Genomic DNA, 14,940 nt, shown 5'->3' with positions numbered 1-14,940 from the left:
TACTAAAAGTCTTACATTAGTCGTTTCTCGTATTCTGGTCTTCTTCTACTGCTGTTCTTTATCAGTAAGATATGGATTAAGACGACGAGTCACGGGTGAAATAGTTAAGTACGTCTGAATGGTATTCGATATTCAAGTGAGGGAATGAGCTGACACGTGCCATGTAGGATGGCGCGGCAAGGACAGAAACGATATCCACAGATGGCTGGCTCATTTCGGCCGCTTTACTCGTCTGTCGGTACACGCGCCCGGATTGCGTAGCCAAATGTGATTGGCACACTCGCCCGGCAACGGGTCATGTGCTGCATTTCACGCTATAATCTCGCAATTTACACTCGATTGGAGTTTGAATAGCTTTGCATATAGAGGCAGGCAATTAATAACGCACACTCCCAGCAGTGAGGCGGGGGATGAGATTTAGGGAAACGTCCGCAGTGACTACTGCGACCTCCTAGCAAATCTTCGAATTTAGTATTCGTAATTCATAGGTATTTTAGTATTATACCTTTTTCATTTACTTAACTCTTTACACCAACAAATCTAACCACTGCAAAAAGAAATAAATTTTAATACCTCGCTTAGACAGTCTGTGGTCAAAGTTCTTCTAAAACACAGTTCAGTGTCTACGGAAGACAGCCATAAATGTGGATAAAAGCGCACAGGACTTAATTTTTTCTGTTTATAAAGACATTGACGTCTCACATTAAATGGTGGTCTGCTGCAACACGCAGCTTTCTTTTTACCACTTTTTTTCGCCACAGCATACAACTGTTGTCGAGATTTCGGATAAAATAATCGGGCTGATTCATTTCAAAGTTGTGGTGTATGGGTTAAGCTTGTGACAGGTAACCGGAAGAAAATTCATCTGGTTTTCTAAAACGGTTTTAATATTTGGTTTTATGTAACGTAGATCACGAATTCATCAGAAACGGAGTAGGATCTGGTACTGAGTTAAGGACAGGGAAGAAATTCGGTTGTGTAATTTGCAATGGAAAAATCGCAACACGCACCTAAAATGAGCGCAACACGAAATAGTTAAATCAGGAGGGCAGGACGAGGATTCAGACCTTGCCGTTTCCAAACACTGCTTCTGGGTCTTATCGACAGCCCTCTCTGCGTCTCTCGGTTGTTTCTTCCGAGCTAAGATCAACGCTTCCCGTTCTGTGTGGAAACTATGAGCTTTGAGATGGAAGCATGCTATCATTTAACATATTTTAAGAAACAGTTGTGCTTATTCCATCATACAGTAAAACAAATGGCTGGAGACAGACATAGCTGTAGAACTTTCCTTTATAATTTATTTATTTCTGTATTACATAAGAACTGTATCTCATGAACTCTTAAAATCCGTATTTTGCAGTTATTGTTATTACCATTATTAAGAACTACATTGCTTTGCTAATACTGTTTCCTTTTTGTGTAACGTTCTCAGCAAAGTCCCGAAACTCATAACAACATTACGTTATTTAACTACTTGAAACACAAATACTACGAACAAAATGATCTGTAGAAGACAGAACTCAGCACATTGCTCTTAAAGGAACAAAATATACAGATGTAAGCGTAGTATCCGGACTACCACAGGGAAATATGATAGGACCGTTGCTGTTTACTATATATATAACATGTAGTAGAAAGCGTCGTATGCTCTTTAAGGTTATTCGCAGATGATGCAGTTGTCTATACCAAGTAGAAACGCCAGAAGATAGAAAGAATTTACAGAACAACCTTCAGAGAATTGACAAATGGTGCAGGCTCTGGCAGTTGACCCTGAACGTAAATAAATGTAACATATTGCGCATATATAGAAAAAGAAAGTCACTACTGTACAGCTACACTACTGACGACAAACAGCTGGAGACAGCGCCTGTCGCTAAATTTTGAGACGTAAATATCCAGGGCGACCTTAAGTGTAATGACCACATTAAATAGATGGTGGGAATGGCAGACACAAGACTCAGATTCATCGGAAGAATCTTAAGGAAATGTAAGTTATCTACGGAAGAAGTGGCTTATAAGGCGCTTGTACGCCAGATTCTTGAATATTGTTCATCTACCTGCGATCCCTGTCAGATAAGACTGATAGAGGAGCTAGAGAAGATCCAACGAAGAGCGGTGCGTTTCGTCATGGCATCGTTTAGCTTTGCGAGAGAGCGTTGCGGAGATGCTAAGCAAACTCCACTGTCAGACGTTACAAGAGAGGTGTTGTGCATCACGGAGAGATTTACTATTGAAATTTCGGAACATCAGTTTTTAGGAGGTGACGGAAAAAATATTTCTTCCCCCACATACATCTCGCGTATTGACCACAAGGAGAAAATTCGAGAAATTAGAGCCAATATAGAGACTTACCGACAATCATTCTTCTCACGCACTATTAGCGAGTAAGACAGGGTTGGAGATATAGTGGTACCGAAAGTACCCTCCACCACACACTACTTGGTGGCTTGTGGAGTATGATGTAGATGTAGAAACGAAAGACGAGAAGGAGAAAATGAGGTTGAACCAGGCAAGGTGCGGCATAACCGCAAACAGACGCTAACTTCAGTGACAAGAGATTATAGTATGAAATGATATATAAATTTGTCACGTAATGATAGGCCAAGTTAAGATCGTTCACAAATATATTATCGTTTCACCTATGCTTGCACTTGATGGAGGTCAGTCCACCAACTGCAGTTCCAGACCTCATGGTTGGCGCTTGCAGCATCTCCTTTATTTTAAGAACGTATGTCCTTCATACTGTCATTCACGCTGGTCGTCGTGTTTTGGTTATGGATTGTATTATGCACCGGATGAGACTGCAGACGCCGTTATCGTGCTGTTCACCCTTGCTCTGCTGGATTGTGCACATGCACAGAAAGTGGCATGAACTCACAATTCGAGACTCTTGGTACATCCTTGGAACACAATGCGCCAGTGCCGAATGGTTGTAAATTCAGGAATCGAAAGGCTATATACAGTTTGTAGAGAAACCAGACGGAAGTCACCGGAGTCTAAGAGCATGAAATGGAAGCAGTGGTTGAGAAACGAGTGAGATATGGTTGAAGCCTGTCCGTAATGCTATTTAATCTGTACACTAAGCAAGCAGTAAAGGAAACGAATGCAAAATTTTGAGAAGGAATTAAAGCTCAAGGAGAAGAAATAAAACTTCGAGCTTTGCCAAAGACATTGTACTTCTGTCGGAGACAGCGGAGAACGTGGAGGAGGAGTTAAGTGGAATGCGTCAGTGTCTTGAAAGAAGGGTTACAGGTACACATCAACACAAGCTAAACAATGGTAATGAAATATAACGAATTAAATCAGGTGATGTTGAGGGAATTACATTAGGAAATCAGTAGTAGATGTGCTTTTCCTATTTGGGCAGTACAATAACTGATGATGGCCAATGTGTAGAGAGTACAAAATAAGGACTGTAAATGGCAAGAAAAGTTTTCCTAAGAAAGATAAATCTGTTAACATCGAACATAGATTTAAGAGTTAGGAAGTATTTTCTGAAGGTATTCGTCTGAAGTGTAGCCCTGCACGAAACGTATGAGATGGACAATTCAGACAAGAAGAGAACAGAAGCTTTTGACATGTGTAAAGAAAACGAAGTTGTGGTACAACTTGACTAAAAGAAGGCATCGGTTGGTAGGACACATTCTGAGATGTTAAGGGATCACTAATTTAATATTGAAAGGATGTGTGAGTGGTAAAACTTGTAGAGCAAGATCATGATAAGAATACAGTAATCAGGTTCAACATTATGTCAGTTGCTGTAGTTATTCGGAGATGAAGAGACTTGCACGGAATGGCCTAATATGGAGCGCTACATCGAATTAGTCTTCGGACTGAAGGCCGTAACAAAACAGTCGAAAACTGAAGTTCAAGAGTATCCCCAGGGAAAACACTGTGGAAGGAAGTGGGATATTGAAGGAATACCATAGTTAGCAGTTCAGTTGAAGAGGAATGAACAGTCTGAGGAAAACGGTCAGAGATGTTGGGCAGATAAACGTAGGTACAAAGAAGAACTGAGAAGAAACCTTGGGCACTTGGAAAAACGCTTCAGTTAATCGACAAGAGAAGAAAGCAAAAAATACTGACGAAGAGACGGCGTACAGGTGTATAAATCACTTAGGAGATGCAAGATAGCGAAGGCGAAATTGCTGCAGTAAAAGTGTGGCGAATTCGAAAAACAAGTGATCCTCCGATGAAATCAAAAGCCTTCAATGACATCAAAAACAAGGGTTGCGACATTAAGAGTGTAATAGAAAAAAACGGATGGGTGGAAAGAGTACATTAAAGGTCCGTATGTGAGAGGGTTTTATGACGCGATAGAAGACTATTCTGGAGATTCTGGGGAACCGGAATTAGAGTCAGAATTTAAGGAGCTGTGCAAGGAATGGACGTAATCAACATCAGTTCCTAATATCACTGGGGAAAATAACAACCAAACAACTATTCAGACTAGTGCGTACATGTAGAATCTGTCGGATAGCCGAAGTACCATCAGACTTTCTAAAAAATATCATCTATACCTTTACGAAGATACCAACTGCAAATAAGTGCTACATGTATCGCACTATCAGTGTGACATCTCATACATCCAAGCTTTGGAAAGACAAACATAGGTACAAGGAAGGCAACTGCGAAGAAACTATGGATAACAGCTGACCAACGAAAGAAGGAAGTACAGAAATGTTAATAAAAATTTAGGAATTTGGAAATACGAGTCAGTTAGAAACGCAGTAAATTGGAAGTGCCGGGAAACTAAGGCAAATTAGCTGCATGAAAAATCTGAAGAAATCGAGAAAGAAATAATTCTTGGAAGGACAGATTCAGCAAATAGAAAGGTCAAAATTATCTTTGGTGAAACTGAAATCAAGAGCGGTAGCACTAAGACTGCTACGGTTATTCCACTGTTAAATGCAGTGAAGACAACGAATAAGTGGAAAGAGTACACTGAAGGTCGCTACGGGATGGAAGAATTGTTTGATGACGTGATAGTTAAGAAACAGGAGTCGACAGGGAAGTGCTAGGGGATTCAGTATTAGAAACAGAATTTAAAAGACCATTGGAAGACTTAAAGGGGTGACATTACGAGAGTAATGGTAATTCCACTGTTAAATGCGGGGGAGAGAATCGAAAGAGTATACTGATGGACTCTATGAAGGGGAATATTAGTCTGAAGTGATATAAGAAGAAACAGGAGTATATTTAGAGGAGATAGGGGATCCAGTACCAAAACGAGAATTTAAAAGGGCTTTGGAAAATTTAAAATCGAATAAAGCATAATGTATAGATAAAATTTCATCAGAATCTCTAAAATCATTGGGGAAGTGTCAACATGAAGACTATTAAACTTGGTGTGTGAAATGTATGAGACTGGCGATATACCATCTGACCTTCCGAAAAATATCATCCACACAGTTCCGAAGACTGCAAGAGCTGACAAGTGCGAGAATTATCGCATAGTCAGCTTAACAGCTCCTGCATCCAAGTTGCTAGCTGTATTAATACACAAGAGAATGGAAAGGAAATTCAGGATGACTAGATCACGATCAGATTGGTTTGAAGAAAGTCGAGCAAGACTAAAGAAAAATCAAGACATGTTCATAGGATTGTGGACCTGGAAAAAGCGTTCGATTGTGTCGAATGGTTCAAGATACACGAAGATCTGTGGGAAATAGGGGTACGCCATAGGAACACAAGGATAATACACAATATGTACAAGAGACAAGAGGAAATAATGAGAGTGGAAGACGAAGAACGAAGTGCTAGGTTTCAAAAGGGTGTAAGACAGTCTTTCACCCCTACTGTTCAATCTACATATTGAAGAAGCAATGATGAAATAAAAGAAAGTTTCAAGAGTGTAATTAAAATTCAAGATTAGGTTAGATTAGATTAGATTAATACTTGTTCCATAGATCATGAATACGACACTTGGTAATGATGTGGAACGTGTCAGGTTAATGAAAGATGTCTGTACACGATATTACATTACACAAAATATTACATGACACTAATGTTTAAGTTAGTTTTCTCCCTCCCTTAACTTATATCTAAAAATTCAGCCAATGAGTAGAAGGAGTTGTCATCTAGAAATTCTGTTAATTTATTTTTAAATGTTGGTTGACCTCTGTCAGGCTTTTGATGATGTTTGGTTGGTGACCAAAGACTTTTGTGTGCAGCATAATTTACCCCTTTCTGTGCCAAAGTCAGATTTAACCCTGCATAGTGAAGAGCATCTTTTCTCCTGGTGTTATAGCTATGCACACTGTTATTACTTTTGAACTGGGTTGAATTATTAACAACAAATTTCATAAGTGAATATATATATATACTATGAGGTTACTGTGAGGATCCCTAGATCCTTAAATAGATGTCTGCAGGATGACTGTGGGTGGGCTCCAGCAATTATGTTGATTACACGTTGTTGAGCAATGAATACCTTTCTACTCAATGATGAATTACCCCAGAATACGATGTCATACGAAAGCAGTGAATGAAAGTAGTCATAGTAAGCTAATTTACAGAGATTCTTATCACCAAAATTTGCAATAACCCTAATAGCATACGTAGCTGAACTCAGACATTTCAGCAGACCATCAATGCGTTGCTTCCAATTTAACCTCTCATCAATGGACACACCTAAAAATTTTGAAAATTCTACCTTAGCTATCGACTTCTGTTCAAAGTCTATATTTATTACTGGAGTTGTGCCATGTACTGTACGGAACTGTATATTCTGTGTTTTATAAAAATTTAAAGAGAGTCCCTTGCTGAGAACCACTTAATAATTTTGTGAAAAACATCATTTACAATTACATTACTTAGTTCTTGGTTTCTGGATGTTATTACTATACTTGTATCATCAGCAAAAGAATTAACATTGCATCTTCATCAATATGGAATGGTAAGTCATTAATGTATATCAAGAACAGTAAAGGACCTATGATCGAAACCTATGGGACCCTGTACTTGATAGCCCGCCCCCCCCCCCCCCCCCCCCAGTTTGAGGAATCAGCTGTTGTTTTAACGTTACATGAACTACTTATTTCAACTTTCTGCATTCTTCCAGTTAAGTATGAATTAAACCATTTGTGCACTGCCCCCCTCAAACCATAATGATTTAGCTTATCTAAAAGAATTCCATGATTTACACAATCAAAGGCCTTTGAGAGATCACAAAAAATACCAATGGGTGATGTCCGGTTATTCAGAGCATTTAATATTTGATCAGTGAAAGCGTATATAGCATTTTCTGTTGAAAAGCCTTTCTGAAAACCAAACTGATATTTTGTAAGTACTACTTTTACAAATATGGGAGGCTACTCTTGAATACATTACTTTCTCAAAAATTTTTGATAGAGCTGTCAGAAGAGAGATTGGGGGATAGCTGTTGACATCTGACGTAACCCCCTTTTTATGCAATGGTTTTACAATGGCATATTTCAGTCTATCAGGGAAAACACCCTGCTCCAAAGAGCTATTACATACCTGGCTGAGAATCCCACTTATCTGTGGAGAACAAGCTTTAAGTATCTTGCTGGAAATGCCATCAATTCCGTAAGAGCTTTTACTTTTCAGTGAGTTTATTATTTTACTGATTTCAGAGGGAGAGGTTGGTGGAAATACAGTTGTTTCAAACTGCACAGGTATGGCGTCTTCTATTAGAAGCCTTGCCTCTTCTAGTGAAGATCTATATCCTTTTTTCTCCACAACATTTAAAAAATGATTATTGAAAATATTTCCAATTTCTGATTGTTCATTAGTACACTTGTCATTCAGTTTTATGGCACTAAAGTCTTCCTGTGCTCTTGGTTGTCCTGTTTCCCTTTCAATAATATTCCAAATCGCTTTCATTTTATTATCAGAGTTACTGATCTCAGACATGATACACATGCTGCTGGACATTTTAATAACTTTTCTTTGTACTGCACAATAGTTTTTATAATATTGAACAATTTTGGGGTCAGTACTCCATCTTGCTGTTAGATACAGTTCTCTTTTACGGCTGCAAGATATTCTTATTCCTTTAGTTAGCCAAGGTTTTTTATATGTTTTCTTGGAATTATGTTTAACTATTTTCTTGGGAAAACAATTTTCAAATACCCTTAAAAATGTTTCGTGAAGTAAGTTATATTTCAAGTTTGCATCGTGTTCGATATACACTTCATCCCAGTCTAGCTCCTTTAGGCTTTCCCTAAAATTGCAGTATATACATTGTTAATAGAACGCACTGCTTTGAAATACTGATATGATATGCTGCATGGAGCTATGTCATGTACTGTAATTATCTGTGCACCATGATCTGAAAGACCATTCTCAACAGGACAAGTATTTATGTCCTTAAACTTATCTTGGTCTATAAAAAAGTTATCTATCAATGTCCTGCTGTTCTTTGTTATCCGAGTAGGAAAATCAATGACGGAGCTCAAATTGAAAGAACTGAGTAATACTACCAGGTCATTCTTCCTATTACACTCTTTCATGGAATCAGCATTGATATCCCCACAAATGATAATTTGCTTCCCCCTGTCTGACAGATAGCACAACAAAGCATCCAAGTTTTCTAGAAGTAGCTGGAAATTCCCTGAGGGGCACCTATACACTGTTACAATTATGAAAGTGCCATCATTTAGTTTTGTTCAGTGGCACATGCTTTCATATGTTGCTCTACACAAACTTTTTTAGTTCCTAAGTTTTTTGCGCTGTGGAAGCTTTTGACATATATGGCAACTCCTCCTCTCATCATATTATCTCTACTTACATGTGCAGCTAATTTGTACGACATTGATGCTAACCTTTTGCATATCAGTGACAATGTGATGCTCAGACACGCACAGTACATCTATTACATTCTCAGTTTCTATATCTTCTAAACAAAGCAGAAACTCATCAATTTTATTCTTCAATGCCCCAATATTTTGATGAAATATACTAACATTATTTTTCATTTTACTTTTGTGAGTATCTTGAACTTTTTTAACATCTTTAGTACTTGCCTGTCTGAGTTTCCCACTGGACACTGATCATACAATCAAAAAGAGTTACCACCATGAGATGTAGTTCCTCCCCCTTTAAATTTCCTGCTATCAGCCCAGCCAGTTTACCCTTCCCCTTCTTGTTGAGGTGTAGGCCATGTCTAGTATAGTCCCACCTACAGAGCGAACCAACAGGAACCACACCAATGTGTGACCTAGCATCAGACCCAAGTAGCCGTTCCAATTCCAAATTAACTCTCCTGACAGCTCAAATGAGGCTGGTCGCGGTGCTCCAGAACCGACACAAACCCAACACTGGTATGACTCGATGCTGATGCAATATTTGCCAGGTCACACTCTATGCTGTACCCCAGATCTCTATCAATACTGTTGAAAACTTGTGACCTGGTATTCTGACCCCATTTTATCCCGCAGAAGTTGGCCCACACTTCTAGCATGGGAACTACCTAGCAACAAGACTTTCTTTCTCTTTGCAGACTTCCCTACCTTCTTATTGAATTTGCTGATGCAAGGTTGTTGAACCCTGTCTACATCTACTTCTGTAAGAGGCTCATCAGTTTCTGACTGAGGCAACAGGTCAAACCTATTTTGTAAATTAATAACAAAGTTGTCAGAAGAATTTCTTGGCCTGTTCCTCATGCCTGTTGCCACTTCCCACCCCTGTTTACCCTTCTCCCCCCTTAACCTGCCCAGTTCTCGCCTAGCCTCATCTAACTCAGCCTGAAGGGCAGCAATTTTCCCCTCCTGTTCCACAATCTTTCTATCTCTACTGCATAGCCTACAGAACCACTGATAAGTCTCGCTCATTTTTCCTAATTCCCACGCCACTACAATCGCCCCAATGAAAAAAGTTACTACATCCATCACACCAGACCCCGGAGCTAATGATTCTACGGCACGTCAGGCACTTTACACTCATGGTGCAAATCGATTTTAGTGACAGAAACACAACTAAGTTACCGGAAAACAATGAAAATACGTGTACGAAAAATTAGGCCTACTCGCGACAATGTAAACAATGGTTCAGAAGTTTATTACAGGAAATTGCTTAAGAGATGACGATATTCTATAGGTAAAAAGGGGCAGTAAACGTATTTAGCACAGTAAACTATCAGTAAATGCACTTAAAGTGGCGTTATGAAGTTTAATTTCGAATCTCAAAAGTTCGGCCTGGCCGCGATATGTAAACAAAACGAACTTTGCGTGATTACTGTGAAAATACGAGAGTAAGACAAAAACTTTTAATGGTACGCTTGAAGAGCACTATACTTAACGTAATAAATTAGTTTAAAGTGTTAGAAACAGTTTATTACTACTAAAATTACTTATCTTGTAAGGGAGCTGTGACTCAAACGTCCGTATAGCAGGCGCAGGGCTACCAACCTGTTAAAATGTTATCAATAATCAGATTCGCTTATGACATTGCTATTCTCAGTGAAAGGGAAGAAGAGTTACAGGACATAGTGAATGGAATGAACAGTCTATTGATTACAGAATACGGAATAAGAATAAATCGAAAGAAGAAGAAAGAAACGAGAAGAAGCAGAAATAGAAATGACGTGTGGCTAAGGCCTCTCGTCGGGTATACCGTTCGCCTGGTGCAAGTCTTTCGAGTTGACGCCACTTCGGCAGCTTGCGTGTCGATGGGGATAAAATTATGATGATAAGGACAACACAACACCCAGTTCCTCAACGGAGAAAATCTCCAAACCAGCCGGGAATCGAAGCCGGGCATTCAGTCGTGCCGACCAGTCAGCTACCAGGGGCGGACAGAAGCAGAAGTGAGAACTTCGAGATATTTAACACCAGGTTTCATGGTAACGAAGTATATCAAGTTGAGGAATTCTGCTACCTAAGCAGCACTATAACCAATGACGGACGGTGCAGGGAGGACGTCATAAGTAGATTTGGACTGATTAAGACTTGCCAAGGGCATTCCACCGTAAGTGAAGTCTAATGATATCAAACATAGACCTTAATTAGGGGAAGAAATCTCCGATAATGTGCGTTAGGTGCACAGCAATTTATGGTAGTGAAGGAAGGACTGTGGATAAACCGATCAGAAGAGAATCAAAGAGTTTGAGGTGTAGTGCAACAGACCACTGTTGAAAATTAGGTGGATTCATAACGTAATGAATGAGGCGGTTCTGCGATGGAGCGTAGAGGACGGGAATATATGGAAAATACTGACAAGATGAAGGGACAGGATAATAGGACATCTGTTAAGACATAAGGGAATAGCTTGCATGGTACTAGATGGAGGTGTGGAGGGTGAAAGCTGTGGAGGAAGACAGAGATTGAGATTTTTCCTCAAATTACAATATCGTAGATTTTTGAAAGATAGTGTGTATACTTTCAGTTACACTGATGGTAAAAGGCGAAGAAACTGTTGCGACAGTAGCAGCTAACGCCGAATATATTTTAAATTTACGAGTTCGAGCCCACAACTGTTGAAGTTTGTGTAAGTGAATATTTTATAGGCCATTCTTTCACTAGGATTCGCGTAAGTGAAACTGATGTTGTTGCTTCACATAGCCAAGATTTCGACTTTGATTTACGAATTAATCCATTATGAAGCATAGCAGCATAGTAATTGCCTGTGCCACTGGTCATGGTCGTATATGTCTCACATGGAATGTGCTACGTGTAAGTAGACGTTGGGTAAATTATTGGTTATGTGTCGTTTACGACTGCTACTAAAGACGTAAATTTTGCCATCACTACGGGATGGCATTTTTGTCCCAGACTCCAAGTAATGCTCCTAATTCATACGCAAACTGTCCAGTCAGTACCGAAAGCAATTAGCTTAAAGTTTCCTTCCCCTTTTTTTTCTTTTTTTCCTCCAGTCACAGACCCGTTGGTCATATCCTGTAAGGCGGAAGCGGGAGTCATCACTAAAGATGGACCGCTGCCATACTACAGGGCGAGTTGTGCGTGATGCTGCGTGGCAGGCGCCTTAGCGGTCATCGTGCTGCGAGCATTGCATCTTGCTACAGCCTGCCAACTGTGCCGGCCAGAGTGGCCGAGTGGTTCTAGGCGCTTCAGTGTGGAACCGCGCGACCACTACGGTCGCAGGTTCGAATCCTGCCTCTGGCATGGTTGTGTGTGATGTCCATACTTTAGTTAGGTTTAAGTAGTTCTAAGTTCTAGGGTACAGATGACCTCTGATTCTAAGTCCCTTAGTGGTCAGAGCCATTTGAACCTGTCAGCTGTACTATCACTGTACGGAAAGTTACATAGAAGGCAGGATAAGTCGTCAAATGGCCCTTATCGTTGCCATGCGATCTATTCGCACGTGACACACAATCACTTGGTCCTTCGTTCTTGTGGTGCTTCTTGATGGATATTCAAATCCTAAATGTCGTGCCTGCTTGTCTTCCTGTATCCATTTATGCCTCTATGGGCAATGTGGTTGCGCAAAACGACGATAGGACCACCCAGCCTTCGGGAGCCACACGATGTGACTTCTCTCGAACACGTCCAACTGGACACCTTGTCTACGAATGCGGTGCCTTGGCGTACGGCACTTTTAGGTGATGCTCTAGTGACACTGCATGCTGCCGTATTGACAAGCACGGCTGTTTAGGGTCCACTTGCATAAGACACTGAGCACTACGTCACGGCCCCATACAAGTTTGGCCTACCATGAAAAAATAATCTTGGTCATTGCCGTTAGTGTGGAACATACCCACCCACTTTTGGTCCTTCTGGTTGCAGCTCTTTTTATGATGTAGTTTCAACTTTCACGGCTACACTGGTCAATATTCAATATTTCTGTGAGATACTTTTTGATTATCATATAACGATGTTTAGAGTGAATCTTCGACAAGCCATTCAATTCAATTTGATTTTCTTAAGTACATTTTTTATGAGAATCAGTACCCTGAGTCCTTTTGATATACCAAGTTCCAGTGTAGTCGCATGAGACGAGAACGTGGCTACATAGGTACAAGTTAGAGGAAGTTGATTTCTTTCTTTTTATCTGAGAGCTGGGAGAAAATTCGTTGGCTTTCTTTACACCTGCCTGGTGGGAACAGGTTTCAACTGCAGATGCCAGCCTTCAGCCGGTTTTAATATCGATTCCTTCGACTGTCGGTGTAGAATCCTGCTTTCCTACTATAACTTGCTTGAACTTTTCTATGTTAAGAAAGAGCCTAGGGGCTTTAGCGCCTGCGCTTTCTCAACTGTCACGCCTCCAGCCCAACTCCCAGACTGTCTTAGCAGCCCACAGAAAACATGGTTCAAATGGCTCTGAGCACAATGGGACTCAACTGCTGTGGTCATTAGTCCCCTAGAACTTAGAACTACTTAAACCTAACTAACCTAAGGACATCACACACATCCATGCCCGAGGCACGATTCGAACCTGCGACCGTAGCAGTCGCACGGTTCCGGACTGCGCGCCTAGAACCGTGAGACCACCGCGGCCGGCAAACTTGAGAGAGGTTTGGAGCAAGGTACTTTATTTTGTTTTCATATTCAGTAGTCTCCATCAGCTAGCCATGTTGGCTTTCCTTTTCTCGCGCTGAGCCTTGAGCTTGGAAGCTTGAGCCGGTAGTTTGAATGACTGGGAGAAGCCAAAGTAGTCCTTCTTCTTATTCTTCTAACAAGGGAATGGTCAGACTTGTCATGCCGAAACATGTATTGCTTTTTTTAGCACTGTTATTTAGCTGTGCAAAAGGTCCGTATGCAAAATTGTAGCTGCTGACATGAACTGGAAGTCACCTACAAACATGTCACATAATTTACCAAATGATGTCTTCTATATGGCCATAACTGCACAACTAAGTGGAGGACACCTGTCAATATAGGCTAACCGTTCAATCCACATGTCCCCACTTCAATACATGACGTGCTAACAAGGGAATAAGCATTAATGGTATGCTCTTGCCACATCTGCTTGAAGGTTCTAACAAACCTAAAAACATACTACTCCTAATATCCTTAATTATTAGTCTGCAAATGAAGTAAATACCAACGCAATGTTTTGCAGTATATTGTTGTCGGTCGCCAATAAAAATATCTGCGCTTGCACCAGATACACCCTATATTTTCATGATTTATACCAAATCAGCCACACCGAGGAAAATAAACATTCATTATAAATACTTCTGAATCAAGTAGTACATAGGTGGTCAAATTAATGGCTATAAGTAACTGTTGGCAAGATTTGGAAGTAAATAGGAGTAGTAATTTCATTATGTTGGTTTACTAGAGTCGTTATCCTATCGTGAAGTTAAATTAGAACTACACAATGATGCAAGGTGAGAGAATGACAGCAAGTGATGACAAGCATGTTACTAAAACAGAGAGACCAAATGAGGGTTCATACATGGTTAAGTGAACTAGTTAACAAGCATATCCAGCCATATCATGCTATTGCTGCAGTGTGTTCTTACCGGAGTCAGGCGTGAATGGTGTCGACTCATAATAGCATCACTCAAGAGGGCCCCTCAATTTCTGATCTGAGTCCGCGGCTGAAGTCTCCTCGCTCCCCGTCTATTGAGCTGAAGTGTCATCTCTCCTCTTCCAAGCTTTAATACATATTCTTCCATCTCTGCGTCTGGATTCATCTTCTTCTGTCCACGTGGGTTGAGTGTCTTATTCTACCTCCGCCGGTGGCTATTTAGCGTGTGCCTGCAATTTCTTCGGCTAATTTCTAAATTTACTGCCAACATAGGACAATAATATAGTTTTGTAATATTTAGCGTCCTCCTTATTGCAACACAGTAAAAATGTTCTCTGTCATCTGCGATACTGTCCATTTCAATCTAAAAAGTGGGCCTCAGAATATCCATCACAGGCCTCTACCAACACAGGGGATTGCTCTTCCTGACGGTGAGTTTTCGCTCCAGTGGGAAAAGAGAAGTCAGAAACACGGCCTACTCTCTTGGCATGCGTTATACGAATAACGATAAGATTTCCGCATGGTACAGAGATTGGTAATTTT

This window comes from Schistocerca gregaria, chromosome 4 (genome assembly GCF_023897955.1).
Source record: "Schistocerca gregaria isolate iqSchGreg1 chromosome 4, iqSchGreg1.2, whole genome shotgun sequence".
Taxonomy (NCBI): Eukaryota; Metazoa; Arthropoda; class Insecta; order Orthoptera; family Acrididae; genus Schistocerca; species Schistocerca gregaria.
The sequence above is the reverse complement of the archived record's forward strand: the minus strand, read 5'-3'. Positions refer to the sequence as shown.